Consider the following 19,819-nt stretch of genomic DNA (forward strand, 5'->3'; position numbering starts at 1 on the left):
GACAGAATAATACATGTAAAATATCCAGCACCTGGTCTGACATACAGTAAGTGATTGATTACTATTGAGGCTTTAATTCAGTGTCTGAAAAAACGGAATGTCTGAGGCGCCTGGGTGGTTCAGTCGGTTAAGTGTCTGCCTTTGGCTCAGGTCATGGTCCCAGGGTCTTGGGATCAAGTCCCGCATCAGGCTGCCTGCTCGGCGGGAGTCTGCTTCTCCCTCTCTCACTCCCCCTGCTTGTGCTCCTTCCCTCGCTGTGTCTCTCTCTGCCAAATAAATAAATAAAATCTAAAAAAAAAAGAAAAAAAGAAAGAAAGAAAAGACAAGACAAAACAGACTGCTGTGACTTGGTGGGTTTCAAACAATGAAGATGAACAAAATGCTGTGGGTGATGTTTTGCCCTTCATTTGCTTGGACTTCTGTTGAGACCCACATTTGAAATGACCCTGGCTACAGACATCCCATAGGGGAGACATGGGCTTTTTCTTTTATTTGTTAAAAAAGGTAAGATCTTAAGACGGACCCTAAATGTTGCAGTCAGCTCCCTGATGAAATCTCGGTGAGCATGTGCATCTGTCCTCGGCAGCTCTTACAGACTCATAATTAGTTCATTCCGTGTATAACAACACGTGGAAGTCCCGCCTTCCTTCCTGGCCAAGCAGAGGGGCTGTCACCTCCAAAGGGCCATTTAGCTCCTGGGGCGGGCAACGCGGGCTCAATTTTGGCTCTGCTTTTTACTGGCTGTGACACATCATTTAATCTTTCTCCAGCTCAGTTTCTGGAAAACAAGGATCGTAAAAATGGTTTTCATTCATTCATCCTGTTGCTTGTTCAGTTAATATTTTTGAGCACTAACTCTGGGCTGGGCACAGTTCTGGACACTGGACAGAGATCGGCGGGGGTGGTAGAGAAACCAGACAGAGATTCTACTCTCACTCTTGTGCAGGATCCGTCACAAACACAGTAAACTGAAAGGCTACAGTATAGTAAGTCAAGTGGGGAAACACACAAGAAGAGAGAGGGAGGTGCATGTGTGTGTGTTGGGGAGGGACATTGATAGAATGATCCAGAAAGGCCTCCCTGAGAAGCTGATGTTTGAGAGAAGATCCAAGGTGAGAGAGGTGAGAAAGCAAACTCTGAAGATACTTGGTGAAAAGTGTTTCAGGCAAAGGGAAAAGCACATGCAAAGGCCCTGAGGTGGGAGTGTGCCTGGTGAGTTAGCATCACACCAGGGAAACCAGAGTGGGAGGGGGTGTATGTGTAAGGAATGAGTTCAGAGAGTTAACTTTATAAAATAGTCCTGAGAATTAAACCATTGTATGGTCCACGTACATAATAGATATGTAATGACCAGATTTTAAGTGGTGAACCCATGCACGTGAATGAGTCTGTCAATGGGTATTTCATTTATCCACCAGCACTCAGAGGTCACTGACTTGCCCATGGTCACTCAGCTGGCTTGTGAAGAACTTGTAGCCAGACCTCAGGATTGACATCTGTAGCCCAAGATTTAATCTGCCCAAAATTATTGACACAGATGAAAGTCCTGAGTGATACTCTCCCCCAATCCAAATTTAAATGCCAGCATTTGCCATTATGAAGTGAAGATATCCTCCATGACATCCTACAGCACACATGGACAGCCCCCCATTACAAAGACTGATCCAGCCCCAAATGTCAACAGTGTTGCAATTAGCTTAGGGGAAGACCCCACATCTATTGTTGGTTTTTTGGGTGTTTTTTTTTTTTTTTTTTTTTTTTTTTGCCTCTTTAAACTCCCATTGTTTAGACTCTACTTCGTGATTCTCAAGGGTGTGTGGGGAGCTGATAGTACAAGATTGAATGGGGGGTGGGACCCACTGGTCCCTCCACCCACTCCGGGGTGGGGGTGTTGAGGGGGAGGGGAATGATTCCTGGCTAGGACGAACATAATCCTATTTCCCCTTCCAGGGATTTTTGTTGATGGCATTAGCATGGACTGGGGTGGGGGGGGGGGAAGGGTGGAGCCCGGAGCCGGCACAGTTTTCCAAAATAAAGTCATAGATAAGAGATTAAAATCCCCCAGACTGTAGCTTTGCTGTGCGCCAGCACAAAGGCTTTACTGCTCGGCTTGGCCGGGATGACAGATATTATCAGGGTAACACATGAAAATAATACTATCTGGGGTCAAGAGGGTGGGTCTTCTCTTCTGCAAGGAGATCGGTGCACTTCCATCCACACCGGGCTGTGCCCTTTCCCAGAGACTGGGGTCTTTGGGGACATTAAGCCAACTGGAACACAGGGACCGGAACCCAGAGCAAGTTTGAGGGCATGTCCACTGAGAGCACAAGGAAGGTGACAGACCAGTTTTCTGGAGCCCAGCTGAGGGCTCCTTCACGCACGCATTCTCTCATTCATGTCTTCAACAATTTCCTGGGTGCCCACAATGGATCGGGCTCTATGCTAGATCTTGGAGACACGGCTCTGGACGAGACACGATCCCTGACCTCTGGCAGCTCGCAAGCTAGAGGGGAAGGAACACAAAGATGTAGGTGGGCATATGGGCTCTTCTCCTGGAATCCGAGGACCACAGTGACAGAGACGATCGGGATTGTGTAGCTACTCAATCCAGGGATTCAGGAAAAGTTTCTGAAGGTGACCTCTCCACCAGTTTCTCAACCTTGACATTACTGACACTTTGGACTAGATAACTCTGTGTCGTGGGAGCGGCCCTGAGCCTTGTTGGATGACCAGCAGCGGCCCTGGCCTTCACTCACAAGACCTCAGTAAGTTGAACCCTTCCCCAGGCTGGGACCAAATTGTCCTCCAGGGAACAGAGTCACCCTCCCCTCCTTCCCTGCCTCCCACCCCATAAGAACTGGACAAAGGGCAGCAGAAGCTTCTGGGTCGCAACACTCTGTGGCCTTGTGCTCTGTGAGCCATGGTAGGAGTTTGAATTTTATGCCAGGATCAAATCCACTAAAAGGTTGAAAGGTGAGAGACACAATCCTGTCTTGGTTTTTGCAAAACCTCCCTTGGTGTGGAGATGGGAGGTGTGAAGGTGGACAGGAGACCAGAAGGAAGGTCTTCCCCAGTGACCCAGCCTGCACGGGACCCCCAGGGGATCTTGCTTGGCGCCAGGACTGGAAAGAGGCGCTCCCCCAGTCCAGGCCAGTCCCGGGCACCCGGCCTGACGCATCCTCCCTCCCAGGCGGCGCTCCAGGCACTGAGCCAGGGAGCGGTTCCTCTCCCAGGTCCGCTGGCTCCAGGGAGCCAAAGCTGACATCCTGGCTGCCCTGTGACTCAGAGCAAAGGGCCTTTCCCTTTCTGGAAAGAGAGCCCAGGCTTTAAGGAGGATTAGGATCAATGGGAGAGTATGATCTCGCAGAGCCAAGGCAGTGGGAGCTGTCCTAGCTGAGTCCTTCCCGGGGAAGGATCACAGGACTGAAACCAACAGCATGCCTGGCCGGGCTCATGGCAGACACTCAGCCTCTAGAGCCTCTTGTTAAGAGCATCGGGTGTGCCTTCTGATCACTCCCATCTACTGCCCACGAACGACCAGTTCTCCAAGGATTCGAATAAAAGGCACCGAGCGTGAAAACTATTTAAAACCTATTTTCGGGACGCCTGGGTGCCTCAGTTGGTTAAGCAGCTGCCTTCGGCTCAGGTCATGATCCCGGCGTCCTGGGATCGAGTCCCACATCGGGCTCCTTGCTCAGCAGGGAGCCTGCTTCTCCCTGTCTCTGCCTGCCATTCTGTCTGCCTGTGCTCACTCTCTCTCCCTCTCTGACAAATAAATAAATAAAATCTTAAAAAAAAAAAAAAATAAAACCTATTTTAAATTCAGTTCCTTTTTCCTATCCGTTGTCACTGTCCTGAAGGAAGTAGGGCCATCTACTAGATGAAGAAACAGAGTCAGGGGAGTGCAGGGAAATGCCCACAGTCACACAGCTAGGAAGCTGGGGACCCAGGAACTCAAAATCAATCCAAGTCTAATATCTGAGCTTCTGTCGCTGTCCAGATTTTCAAAGCTCGTGAGACTTTCTTTACACACAAACGTTGAAGACTACAGGTAATAAACCTTCTTCCAGTTCAGGATGTTGGGCTTATCAAGAGCTCTAATCATCTTTCTACTTTATTTTTCACATTTCTCAAAACTTAAAAAAAAAAAAAAATACAGGCCAGTAGCTTTGCAGCTAAGAACAATCACAGCAGCATGTCACCCACCACTGGTTCAGCAGGAGTGGTGTACCCATGTGTTATCACGGCATCCCTCTCTCAATGCTCAGACCCGCACTGTAAAGGCAGCACTGTCCTTATTTCCATTTTACAGAGGAGAAAATCAAGATTCGGTGGCTCAGAGAGGCCTCCTTGGCGGGAAGCGGCAGAACCCCAGTTCCGAGGGGAGTCGGGCTGACTCCAAAGCACCCAGAACACAGCGCCTCTCAGACCCTGCCCACCCTGCGGGGGCTTCGCTCTCCTTGGGCTGAGGCAGCCCGGATAGCTGGAACCAGCCAGAGGGACGTGGGCAAGGCATGGCACCTGTGCCCCCCGCCTTTCTTTCCTGGGAAATAGCAAGGCTTGTATGCATCACCAGGCAAGGACCCGGGGCTTTGGACTTGGCCTTGGAAGCTCTCAGTACCAACAGGCTTTGCTCTTGCCTCCCAACCGTTTCAGACCTCTTCTCTCTCTCTTTGGAAGAGAGAGGCTCTGTGGCAGGTCACGCAGAAAGGCACCTACCCAGTGCTTTCAAAAAGGATGTGCCAGGATTTTCCCTGTAGCATTCGGAGCCATCCTCTTAAATGGGTACAAGACCAAACCAATCCCGTATCTAAAGCCTCCACAGTTGATTGTTCTTTAAAAGATTTTATTTAATAGGGAGAGAGAATGGGGGTAGGAGAGGAGGGGGAGAGAGAGACTCAGACAGACTCCAGGCTGACCACAGAGCCCGACGTGGGGCTCAATCTCACGACCCTGAGATCGTGACCTGAGCCAAATCCAAGAGTTGAACCCTTAACCCACTGCGCCACCCAGGCACCCCGGATTTTTTTTTTTTCTTCCAATCAGATCCATACTCCTTTGGAAGTCCCTCCTGACTCGGCCCTGCTAAAACTCCTACCTGTCTTCCTCTCGCAAGCCACACCGGCCCTCCAGCTGTTTCTCAAGCACCGCACATCCATGAGCACCTATGAGCGTGTCTGTGCCCTGACTGTTCTCTCTGTCCATTCGTCACTTGCTGCATCTCCTCCCCAGCTTTGATCGGGCAGGGAGCAGGGAGCTATGTTTCAGAGCAGGGGGTACGTGAGAGAAAAAGCACCTTTCCTGGGTACCTACGATAGGGCAGGCAGTATAAAGCATTTAGTTCAATCCCCTCGACCAGTCTCTTAGGCTGTTTTATAGATGAGAAACAGGTCTAAGGAAGAACTAAGAGCCTCTGGTCCGAGGCTACCTGGTGTCCAAGGGCAGAGGTGGGATTTACACCCATGCCCACGGTCTGCCTGGTTCTCTTTCCTTCCTCATGTCCCTGGTCAGAGCCCTCTAAGTTACGAGCTCAGGAAATGGAAGCTCACTCGTCCCCACGGAAGCTGGAGGCCTTTACAAAGTGCCCGTAACCTTCCAGGAGGCAGAGTGCACCAAGAATAGGGGCTCCTAGTGCAGCCGGCCAGCGGACTCCAGCATCAGAGCAAAGGCTTCCTGGAGCATAAATCCATCCAGTGTATCTGGGGGATTAAGGACCCTTCAGCCTCCCTGCTACCTGTCATTACAGCCCCCCCACGGGGAGGAACCCTGGTGAGAAGGGAGAAGGAAGAATCCAGCCTGTCGCTGGCGTGGGAGTCTTGTCAACAGGGTTTATGGCCCTGCCTTGAGCCTCCCAGACAACTAGTGCCTGATCTCTATCAACCCTGGCTCCAAGGGCAGCTGTCCTCCCCTGCTATCTGCAGATCAGCTAAAAAACCAAACAAGGCTTAAATTCCCACCCAGGGCTTGTTGGAGGATTAAGGCAAGACTCCCAGACATCACCTGGGGGCCCGAAGGGAAGTCCACAGGGCAGAGAAGGTGTGCGACCTTTGATGGAGCTGTCCTGTGACCTCGCCCAGCCCAGAAAACACCACGCAGGAAGCTAGACGCACGCCAGAGTGCACAGGCCGAGAGGGCTCTCCTCTTGCTGCATTCCAGAAGGCCAACAGGAACTGGTGCTTCCTGCGGTCACCCATCTGGGCCTCCCGATCTGGGCCCCATGAAGCTCTCTACTGCAGAGGTGACAAACTTTCTGCAAAGGGCCAGAGAGTAAGCGTTAACAATTTCCTTGCAACAATCCCCTCCTGCTAGAACACAAAGCAGCCCCAGACCACAGGTAAAGGAACGAGCGTGGCTGTGTACCAGTGACACCGGTGATGGTCCCAAGTTAGCCCCCAGCCACGGTCTGAGGCCTTCTGCTTCACAAAGGGCGTGAGAGCCTCACACACGGGGTTCTGCGTTTCCCGAGTTGTCTTCTGTCCAGGGTCCAAGGTAGGTTCTGCTTCAGGGGCAGATTTTCCCGGAAAGGTGGATGGATATGGTTTTGCATCCTTCTTAAGGCCAGCTCTCCCTGGGTCAGGTTGAAAACAAGCACCTCTCATCCCGCCAGAATCCAGAAGTATAGGGACTCTTGGGGGCTGTTCCCCAGTGTCTAGGAAATGGCGGGCCCATAGTGGGTGTTCAACTCAGTAACTGGTGAATCCTCGAGGGAACGTGCTGGGTTTCTGGCGATCACAAAGAACCTTCTGGGCAGGCCCTTCCTACCCATTCACCTGAAAAGGAGTCCGACTGCATTCCTGCTAGTGGCAGCCGTCCTGGGCAAGGCCACTTAGGCAAAGCAAGAAATGTTTCTTTCTTTGTCTCCTTTGGCTACCCTGGCTGCTCGTCGCCATCCCGAGATGGTGATTCGTGGAGTAGAAACCGCCCCCGTGAACATTCCTCCATGGATCCTTCCGCGGATCTTCCATCTTTAATTACTTAGGAAAAGCAGACCGGATTTTCCTAATTGGTTACAGTGAACCTGTGTTGCTGTTGTAATTATGGAAACAAAAGACGAAAAACAAAAACACAAAAAGCTTCGTGGGCAAACTCCGGCTAGAAAACCAAGAAGAGCTTTCCTCCAGGATGCGGATTTCTCAAACTGCAGAGGGAGTAAGCATGCCTTGAGCGCTGGTTTAAAAAGAGGGATCCCCAGGCCTAACCCCTGCGGGCTGCTCTGCAGGGGGTCTGGGGAGGGGGCAGTGCCTCTGAATCCACATTTAGAAGACCTGTCTGCTGGCGAGCCCTGCAGGTAAAAACATCTTCCTAGCCAATGCCTTTGACTGGCTTCTACCCAAATGCTGTGGCTTTGGAGGGGATGGTCCCAGACATCAGGGTCCATCCTGCTCCCAGAAGGAATCTACGTTTTTGAAAAGGATCAGGGACATCCTGTGGCTGTTCTGCAGGAATCCAGCCTGTGAATTACCTGTGAAGGCCTTTGACCCTTCCGGGTTTCCCCCAGCTTATTATCTGCCAGGCTATTTGCTCTGTCTCAAAAGGGTACAGAGATGCCTCTAACTCCAAACCATCTTAAGCTGTTGAATTACACTAATTGCCACCCCGGGCTATAAATTTTATGTTAATGCTCTACCAGGTGATTCATGTGGTAAATTACGCACTTAAGACTTTTCCCAAGGCTTACCTTCAAACCCTAAGCTCATTCAAGACACTAACCCGCCCCCCCCCCCCCCCCACCCCAGAGCTGGAGCAGCCCGAGACAATGTCTCCTCACACAATGTCTCCTCGAATCCCTCCAGCCCGGTTTTTCTCCTTGTCATCTGTTCTTGGGCAGTGCCAACGGCCCTTTCGCTGTAGCAAGCATAATTCCACCTGCGGTCAGACTCCTTGGCCAAGTCACCAACACCCAGGGACAGATCCTAGGCCGTGCAAGAGGAAGAAACCAAAGGATTTGACCTTCACCTCTTAACAGGTGTCTCCTGTCCATTTCTCCTCACTCCAGTTGTGCCTGGAAGAAGCCTCCAGATTCATCTTCCCAAAGCCCTCCTTTGATCATGCTACAGCTCTAACACCTCCCATGGCTCCCACTGCCCACGGTTTTAAAACCTCACCTCTTCAGCTGACTTGCCTTGCCCAGTCCTGCTCTGGTTTATCTATCGATGTAGAGCAAATCATCTCAAACGGAATGAAACGGAACAATTCTTACATATTCTCTCTCTAGGAGGTTCCTGGGCTCAGGAGGGCAGTTTGCACACAGGCTCTCCCATGTTCCTGGAGGCAGATAGCACCCGAGGCTGGAATCAGCTCGAACGTTTCTTCCCTTATGCACGTGGCACCAGGGCTGGGAAAATGTACACAGCTCTGGCCTCATGGACATCTTTCCCTGTTCTTTGAGATCTCCATGTCCCCTCCAGCGTGACATCTTCAGAACACACCCAGAGGGGCATCTGGGTGGTTCAGTGGGTTAAAGCCTCTGCTTTTGGCTCAGGTCATGATCCCAGGGTTCTGGGATAGAACCCCACATCGGGGTCTCTGCTTAGCAGGGAGCCTGCTTCCAGCCCCGCCCCACCCCCAGCTCTGCCTACTTGTGATCTCTCTCAAATAAATAAATAAACTCTTTAAACACACACACACACACATAAACAAACAAACAAACAAACAAAAGCAAAACAAAACACACACACCCAGAGCTCCCAAGGTGAATGTCTCGAAGGGTAGGGTCAGGCAGAAGCAGCGTCTCGCTGTGTAGCTTCAGAACCCACGGAGCATCATTTCTACGACAAATCACCAGGATCACCCATTTTCGACACGAGGGAATGAAACACTTCCCACTTGACGGGAGAAGTGGCAAAGAATCCGTGAGTGTATTTTAAAAGCACTTTGGCCCTAAACTCCTTTTCCTGTAAATGGGCCAGGATCCCATTTTTCAAGTGAGCAGTCTGCCTCCCAGTCAACCTGCTCTACTGATTATTTTAAAAACACACTCAAAACGTGCCCACTCCGTGCCTCCACTTACCCCATTATCTCTGCAAGGAATGCCCCCAATTTCCTCCCTTGATCCTATAAGTGCGCGTCACCCATAAATCTCCCCTCACAAGCCCTGTCTCTTTCTGACGCCAGTTACGGTTTATACAATTTGCATGTTTATGGTTTATATATGGTTTATACTGAAAGACCCCTCTCCTAGATAGACCCCTCCCCTAGTAGATAGATAGGATAACTAACTGCTTGTTTGCTTTTCTGTAAACCGCTGGCTTTTAGGTATGAAATTAGGTTATCAATTGTGTGAATTGCTCTCTTACCTTTCTCTAGCCGCGTGGCTTATAGAAATAATAGAGACGCCATGATGGCACTCCTCCCTTCCCCCTTCTTGCTCCCCTTCCCCACCTCTCCTTTCGCACGCGCGGGCCCTCATCACCAATCAGCTTACTCCCCCCTCCCCGCCGCTCTCTTGGCGCGCGCGGGTCCCTGGAGCCAACCCGCAAACTCCAAGTATGCCTTTTTCGAAAGTTCAAACTGTCCACCAATCAATTGCGCCCCACCCAAAACTTGTTTGTACCTTCCTATAAAAGACCCTGCTTCACTCCGGTCGGTGTGCTCGGTTAGCTGGAGCTGCCGACCACCCGCCGGTACCTGCGTACCTGCGTGACAATAAACCTCTTGCTGTTTGCATCCAGTGGCAGTGTTGGATTCTTGGGTAAGGGGATCCGCGGGTCTTTCAATACATGGTTTATAACCATGTCTACGGTTTATACCATTATACCATTATTCTCTGTAACATCTCTCCTCCCCCCACCTTGATACTAGGCTTCGATCTCTCAGGATTTAATTTCTCAGATGCAAACTTCATCTCCTTAGTTGCCTCGCTCGGTCTTTGTCACAAAGGCCATCTACCGGGTACTTCCCATGGGTCCAAAACAGTAGTTGGTCTTCTGCCAACACTAACTCACCTGTTCTGGACTATTCTGCACAACCAGCTGGAAAGACAAGGATTAGTATCTCATTCTGCTGATAGGAAATGAAGGCACCGACCTGTTGGTTGGTGCCAACTCACCTGGCCAAGTTCACGTTCATAGAAGCTTGGCAGCCACATACATAGAACTCGGGGCCATTTCTCTGCATTCCAGAGCCTGACTGCTTATCCCCTTTGCAGACCTATCTCTTACATCTCTCTGGTTGCCTTCCATCATCTCACTGAGGACAATCAAAGAGGACTGTCCATTTGATTTTATTCTTTCCAGCAGGATTTGGTTTCAATTTCTTCACCTGGAGCCTGTGCACAATGCCAGACACAAATCTAGCACAAAGCAAGCTCTTAGGGATAAAGAAAAGTGCATCCAGTTAATTTTTCTGGTTTGATGGAGAAGGATGTTCAGTTTTGAGGATGCTAGCACATGTTTATGAAGACCTTGGAATTAATCGCTGGGTCTTCTGAGTATTTCGGTGATGGCCATCCGCCATGGAAGTGTCACCCCATGAGAGAGCATCAAGTCTGCCTTGCCTGCTGTCTGTCTATACCCTCCAGGGCATTAAAGTACATGCTCCATAAATAGTCCTTGCATGCATATTTTAATGGAGGCTCCTTCACTCCGTGTTAGTCTAGCGTTCTCAAAACCTGTCCCTGCTGATGTCATCCCCACAGAGCCACACCGCCATGGCAGGACCCTTCTACTGGACTCCTCTCTCACAGGGACACGCAGTCTGGACTCTGAATTCAGAAGGGCCTGGAGACTTGTGTCTCGCTTAACTCACCGTCTTAGTCCCACTGCTACAGGTGCCTTGAGGATCATCCTGGGTCAGCCCTGGAGCTTCTCACCTCTCCCTGGAGCAATTGACTAATGGCCGGTTGGAGGTAATTAGACTCCTATCTGAATACAACAGCCAAGCCCTCTTTGGAAGTTTGAAAACAAAGATCACCTACAATGCACAGGCCTCAAAAACCAGGGAAATAAATCTAAAAGCTCCACATATTAAATCAAACTCCCTGCCTCGAAGGAAGAATGGACAGGTCCCTGTTGCAGCCTCCCAGTATTCTTATGGTAAGAACTGTATTCAGCCGCTAACCTTTCTCCTAAATTGTTCCTCCAAGATAGGCCATTATTATAATGAAATACCTCACCCGGGAATGTTCCTGGTTTCAGCTAAAAGGTTTTCTCTCCCTCGGACTCTGCCCTCACAGACGCAGCCTTAATTTGGGGGAACTTCCCCCTTGGCTGTCTTGAAAGGACTTGGGACAGTTCTCTTTCCATTTTTTTGATTTGCTTCATTTCGGCGTGTGGGTCAGCATGCCCCAATCCTAATGATGATGAAAACTGGAAAAGAAAAGATAGAGCAGCCCCAAGAAAGGATTAAGGAAAGAGAGCCATCACTTCAGTGAGGAAGAAATAGGAGCAAAGCCTCGGGTTCTAGAAGGTTCTGCGTCCTTCTGCCTTCTGGGAGACAGAGAGAGCTGAAGGGAAGAGTCAGACCGGGATGTTTGGCAGCCTCTGGCCCCTCTGGGGCTCCCCATTTGAACTGTGAATTCTAATAGCTGATGTCCCAGGAGGAGTTGACTTTAAGAGAAGTGGCAAAGTTCAGCACTCAGTTCTGAAAGGCTCAGAGCTCACACTTAAGGCAGAGTGGGTGGCTGGAGGCCTAGTCAAGGCTTGAGGAATAAAGGGAAGTGCTGTCATACTAGTTGGCCATGGGAAATCCTGTAAATGGGATGTTTTCCTCTCTTCCGGGATATTTCCCAGAGGTCTCCAACGGGAGGCCCCAGGGCCAAATCTGGCCCCTGATGTGTTTAATCTAACCAGCGTTTGTTGGTTTTGTACTTAATGCTTTTTGTTCGTAAGTAGCCAAGAGAAAGGAAAAATGGGAAATTTCACATTAAACTGTTCAGTTCCTCCTTAAAAAATCAGAAAATCTGGCCCACTAGCCTGGTATTTTCTGCCCCTGTTCGTTAGATGGGGAATGCCACCCTTGGCCACTCGATCACTTTCCTGACATGCCTAGCTCTGGGGACCCCACCCCCCACCCTCAATACTGCCCTCCTACTTATTCTACAGTAATAAATCAAAGTCACCCTTTGCACAAAGATTCTCCCCTACTCCCAGAGAGAGAAAAAAAAATTCCTCCTGGTCCTTCTGTAGGTTTGTGTTTCATCTGCCTAACTCATTTGAGTAAAACAGATCCTTTCTGTCTGGGTTACCTGAATAATTCCATTCATTTTTTTAATGACTTAACACAGATGTCACTTCCTCTGTGGAGCCTTCCCTGATTGCTCCCCCTTACTGCCCCTACAAAAGAAGTTAAGCACCTTCCTTTGTTGCTGTTATTAATAGTCTCCTTCCTCCATCCACGCTCTTCCTACCCTCCATTGAAATGTCTGTTTCTTCTCCGTCTCCCCAGCTGAGCACTAAGTCCGTGCATGGAGAGGCTGCGTCTCAGCTCTGCAGACTCAACAGGAGTTTGGAGCCTGGCACCTAGCAGGGTCTCCAAGTGCTTGCAGAATATACAGAATGGGACAGAGAGGACGAAAGGGCTTCGTGGCTCGGGTCAGTCAGAACGCTGACAGCAGGAATGCATAATAGTAATAGCAGAAATAGTAATAGCACTTAATGCCTATTGGCCAGGGTTGGTATGTGACTCTTTTACAAGTTAATTCATTTAGACTCAGTTTAGGTCTTCTGGGAAGGAGACAACCAGACGGAATCAGTTGCGAGATTTATCTGGGGAAGCCTGTAAAGGATCCAGGGGGCAGGGAGCAGGAAGAGCGTTCAGACTGGGCGGTCTCTCAGGAAGGCTCTAGTCCCTCCACCATGTGGTCAGCTGTGGGCAGCCCTGGGACAGTGTGAACACGTGCTGGACCCCGGGGTCGGGTCAGCAGGAGACTGTCAGTGGCCCTGCTCCGCTACGGTGGTACCTATTTAATATTCACAAAAACTCCTGGGGATCAACTATTGTCATTGCTGTGTTCCAGAAGAGGAAACTGAGTCTTAGCTAGCTGGGGCAACGTGGTCCAAAGTCTGTCTGTCTGTCTGTCTCTCTCTCTCTCTCACACACACACACACACACACACACTGAAGGAGGGAACGAGCTATCACTACCAGAACAGGCTGGCTACCTGGCATGCCTGTAGCCACTCCTGGGCTCCAGAATCCCAGCAAGGCTGGGAGAAAGACAGGGGTGACTTTAGAGTGGCTTACTAACGGCTTCTGCGTGTGTGCACGCCCTTGAAGCATTGCATCTTTGCACTCCTTTAACAGGGCAGCCCTGTGTGAAGTCGCCCTCATTCTCCCATTTCACAGCGGAGGAGACTGAGGCACGGAGAAGGGAAGACGCTTATCCAAGGCCACAGCTTGAAAGTGGCAGGGTAGCGGAAGGTCCTGCTTGTAAGGGCTCTGTCGACTTCGGCAAAGCCAATAAAAAGAATGTTTGACATACAGGTCGTGTGAACAACAGCATCTCTGCAAAATGTTACCGTTTTTACTCTACAAGCTACGTATGTTCCAAGGCAGCGGCTTGGTGAAGACCCAAGTCCCCAGCCCAGTCCCCCAGGCCATGGAAGGCAAGCCCCCCCCCACCTCCCGGGGCTGGGCTGGGCTGGGGGACGGCAGGTGCCACTCTGGCTCCCAGCTCAGGGCAGGCGGGTGGCTGGGGCCGCCCACAGGCCAGCCGCAGGGAGGGCCCCTGGCCAGGGGTGCCGAGCGCCCTGTGAGAAGGCGAGGCCGCGCCCCCGCGCCCCTGCTCGCGCCGTGCCTGCCGCCGCCACCCGCCCGGCCGGCCACGCAGCGGCCTCCGCAGACTCGGCGGCGCCAACGCACCTGCAATAAGGCCCGGCCGCCGCCGCCTCGCGCCCAAGGCCGCCGGCCCGCGCGCCGCTGATAAGACGCGGGGAGGGGGCGCGGGGAAGGGGCGGGGCCGGGCGCCGGGGCCCGCGGCTCCCCGCCGCCGGCGCTGTCCCCAGATCTCGCTCCGGCCTGTCGCGCCCCGGAAGAGTCTGTGCCCCGCCCCTGCCGCGCGCGCGTGCTCACGCGTGTGATTCCCTGTCTCTTCCTCCCTCCTGTCTCTTTCTCTGCTCACTCCCAGCCCTTTCTGTCCAGGCTCCCCTCTCTACCTCCCACCATCTGATTCTCTCCCATCATTTTTTCTGGGACTCCTTTTTGGTTTCTCTCTGGGCAGGGTGAGTCACCCTGTCTGTGTCCCTCCCTATGTGTGTGTGGCTCTCTCTCCAGGGCACCACCGCCTGCCCGCCTGCTGGAGCCGGAACAGCTGGACCCCTGCAGCGGGCTCAGCAGGTGTCCTGACATCAGTGGGCGGGGCTGTGCTCACCTGGGCGCCTTTCATCCAGCCTCTCCACGCACTTCACAAACAGTCATTAAGGCCCGCCTGGGGCCAGGTCAGGGAACATCACAGCCTGGGCTGGTTATCTTCATTATTAATATGCACCCCCTCTCCCTTAAATGAGTTTAGTGCTGGAGACAGAATCCCCGCTGACGCCCAAGAGATTAAGGTCTCTCGGGGCTGCACAGGCCAAAGATGACAAACCGATAGAGCCCGACAGGAGTTTCTGCAGCTTCCTCCCTGCCCCAGGGGCCTCTGCGAGGAGGAGCTTCTAGCCTGCTTGCCACTTTGAGAGCTCTCCTGGGGTCCAGCAGGGAGGCAGGATTTCTGAGAGTGGGTCTGGCCCCAGCAGTCTACCATGGAGGGGCTCTTGCCTCCCAAAAGAGGCGGGCAGGGGTCCCAGCGGGACCACAGCTTCTTAGCCCTTGGCTAAATCTGGAGCAGCAGAGAGAAGACCAATGACATGGGTTTTATTTCTGCACTCATTTTTCTGATCAAGGGGGTACATCCAGATACTACAGCGAGGGGCCCGAGCCAGCATGGGCAACTCAGGAACGGGATCCAGGGCAACGCCCCTGAGCTGAGACGGTGATTCCAAGAGTATATTCACCAGGCAACAGAAGTTCTGCTGCAGGAAAGCAATTTGCGTCCAACCAACTTCTTGCCCCCTAGCCCCCCAAACTCCCCCCAAAAGGATATTGCTGTTATCTCTTCTGGTGGCAATAGCCACCACTGAGGCGTGTTGTTTAAGGGCACACCTCCAGTAACAAGCGTGTTCTCTGGAGCCTCTGGATGGTGTGGATGGGGGGCAAAGGGACACTGGTCGAACGCCGTGGCCATCTGAGGAGGACCTTCTACCCACTTCTGAACGGCTCAGACTCCAGTGTCCTAAGTTACTGGTCGAATACTGTCCCTGAGAGGCCTTCACTGTGTGACCTCAGGCAAGTCGCTTGCCCTTTCTGGGCCTTATCTCTAAAATAAGATGGAGAGATTTCTTTGGCTCCTTTAAGTCTCTGGCCAGGCAGTTTCTCTATCCTGACCTCCTACATAATTCCCCTTGGAGGGCCCTAAAGTAAGTATTTCTTCCAGAGTGGCAGGCCACGCTCCACGTCCCAAATCCCTGTTTGTTTTCTGTCTATTTTTTAGCTAGAGGAGGGGTCTTCTCCCTCCTCCTCCTTCTCCTTCCACAGACAAATCTAGGGAAGTACCATATTTTATTTTAAAGACTCATGCTAGGATACACTCTCAACATGAAAAGATTCTTGCCGTCAGCTATAATCTCACCGTGGTAAGAAAGGCTACAGTCTCCTGGCGAGGAGTTGAAAGGTTGACAGATTTTTTAGGAACTGTTTTCATATGATTCCCAGACAGGTAAAAAGATTTTTGACTAGCACCACTCACGCTGACTGTCACTGAAAAGAACTTGACCTTTTTGCACCACAGTAGTTCAGCGAATGACAAAATAGAGCGAGGCCTTCATTGCAGAATTCTAGCTGCCGGGTGTACGGGTGCTGGCTGTAAAATCCTATTGACTTTTCTGTTCGCTCGAACATCTTTATAATACATTCTAGGAACAGAAGTTTGGACTGTCCACCAGCACCCCTCTCATCCTTGTGTCTCAACTGAATCCGTGTTGCTGGAGATCAAGATCTCACTATTACATCACATGAGGAATCTGGGTGTTCGGCAGCTCTTTTTTTGAGGAAAAAAGAGATGCCGCCTGCCTGGCGTCCCACAGCTAGCCTAGAGGTGCCGCAGAAGGGGCCTAGGGATGGAGTAATCTGGAATCTGATTACCCATGGGCCACTGAGTCACGCTCTGACCTTAGGTAAGTAGGTTTACACTCAGTGTCCTGTTTTTCCATCTGTGAGATGGGAGTGATAATGCAGGGCTGTTGGGACAAGCAAGCAGATAACTTCCAGAAAGCCCTTTGAGCTTCTTGGAAATAGCACACCAGATATGATTAGGCGCCAGGGAGCTGCAGGGAAGCGTGCCCGGTGGCGACGGAATGATCCGAGCTCACTTTGGGCAGACGTGGTCATCAGGTTATAAACGGAGCCTGTCCGTTCTGCCACCTGGTATTGTTTATCTGCCTCCCCCTGCCTCCCCTCCCCCCATCCCATGTACCCCCACCCCCCACCCAACTACTCCCAGCACACGCTGTTTCTGGAAGCTCCTCTGATCATACTGACCGGCACACTCTTGCCCTCTCCTCCTGAAACCTGCGGCCCTCAGTCTAGTCCATTCTCACAGCAGTGATGTCGGTGAGCACCAGTACCCACTCCTGGGGCAGCCTCCAAATTATGTGATAGACACTGTGCTAAGTTGGCATCAAATCCCTCAATCCTTACTCTTACGATCCCCCCTTCAACCAGGATGTCTAATAGCTACCAACTCCAACAACCTTTTCTTTTAACTTATTCCATTAAGACACAGCTCCTGGGGGCACCTGGGTGGCTCAGTGGGTTAAGCCTCTGCCTTTGGCTCAGGTCATGATCCCAGGGGCCTGGGATGGAGCCCCCCATCAGGCTCTCTGCTCAGCGGAGAGCCTGCTTCCTCCTCTCTCTGCCTGCCTCTCTGCCTACTTGTGATCTCTCTCTGTCAAATAAATAAATAAAATCTTAAAAAAAAAAAAAAAAAGACACAACTCCTGGTTGGGGATTTACAGACATATTGTTGTGGGGCCCTTGCCAGGCAAGAGAAGACTTCCTGTCCTCCCTCCACAGTTGGTACCCCCTGTCCGTCTTCTTCACGCTATGACCCTTCCCATAGATGCCAGTACATTTTCTTTGACTTTGTCGAGAAGCTGTCCCTCGTCCTTCCAGGGTGCAAGGACACCTACGAGGCTTGTCTCAGTTGGGGTAGACCAGCTCCTATAACAAACAAATCTCTCAAGGCTCAGTGGTTTATCGTAATAAAAGTTTGATTCTCTATAACACTGAAGACAAGGAAAGACCCAGAGGGCTCTGTTCCACACAGTCACTCAGAGATCCAGGCTCCTCCCATTCAGTAGCTCTGCCCTGCCCTGCGCCCCTAGAGTCTTCCTCACTTGGAAGGTTGATGGGAAAGGAGCCCAAAGGATGGTGTGGGAGCCCAAAGGTCAGGCCTGTAAGTTGAGTGTATCACTAACTTTGTCCACCTGTGAATGGCCATAAACTTCATCACATGGTCTTATCCAAATCCTGGACACACAGGGAAACACAGTGTAGTTTGAGCCCCAAATGTTGAAGAACATAAAGCAGGTTCTGCCCCAAAGCATCAGGAATACCTAGACGGAGCAAAGACATGTGTTTCTTCTGGAACAAGGACAAACTTCAAGGGTAAGCATGTTTTTCAGAGCTGTGCACCTCACTCCTGGCCCAAAGTAACCTTTCTACAACACACCAGCTGGGATTTCCAGATCCTTGAATAAAAATAAAAATATCTGCCCTGGAAGTCTTTACTCCCTGTGAGTGGATTTCCTTAAAGCAACAATGGCAAGACCACTTCCAAGTTTAAAACCTATCAATGACTCCCTACGAAAAAAATGTCTTCCCGGTGTGTTATGCCTACGCTTTGGGACACGGCCCTGTTGACTCCCTAACCTCATTTCCGGTCACCACCACAGTGGAACCTCACCAGCATGGAGCTATGTGCAGTTTCCTGAAAACACTGCGCTCTTTCTCATCCCCAGCCATTTGCACATGTGGTCCCCTCTGGGGAACTTGGGATGCCCTTCGGTGTCCCTTGCCCCTAGGTGCAGAGCAAACTCCTCCTGATTCTTTAAAATTCAGCTCAATGCCAGGTGAAGACTTTCCCAAATGCCTTCGTAAGAGCCTACAGGATGTCTGACATTGTTACAGATTTGGGTTTGGGCTTTCTTCCAGCAGTGATCCCCACTCCCGCCTCTAACCCACAGGCATAACCCCTTTGGAGGTCACAGTCTTGAGAGAGGGGGCCTGGGGTGGTGCGAATAGCAGGGTACGGTCCTTCAAACCGGCTGACCTCTTTCTACCCCTAGTTAGAGCAGCCACTATTCCTTGCTGACCTCAAATAGCTACTTTCCACTTCATTCTGGAATACCCCAGGTTTGCTTTCATTCTCTACCAGAGCGCTACATTGTTTGAGAAAATCCCGATTGGCCAAAGCTAATCACACACACTCCTCCCTGCCCCCATTCCCAGTTAGTGACAGACTGAAGACAGATCATGTGACCAGGGGCTACTTGAAGAGCCTTCTTTGTCCTTTTGAGGAGATACAGAAAGAAACGGACCATTTTCTGTCTTTAACCATTGGTGCTTGAGAAAGCAGAACCAACAGGGAGAACCAACTAGAAGGGCTGACAAGGGAAAAAGACAGAAGGAAGCTCTTTGAGCTTCTGAATTACTCAACTCTGCAACCAGAACACCATTAAGAGTGTAAGGAACCACGATTAATAATTACACCCAGGCAGCCACCGTGAACCGGGACTGAACCAAGCTGAGCGGGAAGTATGTTCATCGTCATGCTGAATTATCCAAGTTTGTATTCAAGTCTGAAATAAGCTTCCATCTCCTCAACTGCCAAGTAGGGGGGCCGGGGGAGGTATTATCTAACTTGTATCTTAGGTGGGGAAATTTCCCAAGAAGGTACAGTAGGACTTCCAATGGAATTTAACCCTAGGAGGTAGCGGTCTTTCTTTCTACATACTATGGAGAATTCCGGCTCACTATCTGGTTTATTTTCCTTACCATTACCTGTTACCATACTGAGACTTCAGGTTCTAGCTCACAGAATCACAAGAAAGGAGAAGAGGAAAAACAAAAAAGGCCCATGGTTCAGGTTCATAGGTTAATGTCCTTTTCACATTGTCTAGGAGGTACAAATAAAGAACTTGAGCCACTGGGGAATTACTTTTCGGTTGTCTGTGTGTTATTAACAGTGACAGAGGACCAGAGGCGGACACCCATAGTTCATGAGTGCCTTGAGATGGTAAGTGAGCGAATGAATGCCTTCCTTGGAACAACAACCAGTCAAGAGTCTATCTTTCAAGAATATGGCTACTCTAATCTGAAAACAAATACCGATCTTCAAAAATGTGGGGGTTGGGGACACTAACACCCCAAACTTTTGAGTCCCCCCAAAACTGAACTATGATTACAGCCTACTATGGACCAGTAGCTTTACCAATAATGCAAACAGTCGATTCACATGTTTTTTGTATGTTATCTGTCAGCTATACTGCGTTCTTGCAGTAAGATTAGTCAGAGAAAGGGCGCCTGGGTGGCTCAGTGGGTTAAGCCGCTGCCTTCGGCTCGGGTCATGATCTTAGGGTCCTGGGATCGAGTCCCGCTTCGGGCTCTCTGCTCGGCAGGGAGCCCGCTTCCCTCTCTCTCTCTCTGCCTGTCTCTCTGCCTACTTGTGATCTCTCTCTGTCAAATAAATAAATAAAATCTTTAAAAAAAAAAAAGATTAGCCAGAGAAAGGAAAATGATATTAAGAAAATCATAAGAAGAAAAAATACATTTATATTCCTGTACTA

General features: G+C 50.7%; 1 long non-coding RNA gene across 1 annotated transcript; it reads right to left on the reverse strand.

The window, feature by feature from the left end:
- Positions 1–473: 473 nt before the first annotated feature.
- LOC132023815 (uncharacterized) lies at positions 474–13,876 on the reverse strand. The gene is made up of 3 exons (XR_009406053.1): positions 13,800–13,876; positions 6,001–6,250; positions 474–778 (listed from the first exon to the last, which is right to left on the reverse strand). It is a non-coding gene; the product is annotated as an uncharacterized LOC132023815 (long non-coding RNA).
- Positions 13,877–19,819: the final 5,943 nt, after the last annotated feature.

Source organism: Mustela nigripes, chromosome 8 (assembly GCF_022355385.1).
Source record: "Mustela nigripes isolate SB6536 chromosome 8, MUSNIG.SB6536, whole genome shotgun sequence".
Lineage (NCBI taxonomy): Eukaryota > Metazoa > Chordata > Mammalia > Carnivora > Mustelidae > Mustela > Mustela nigripes.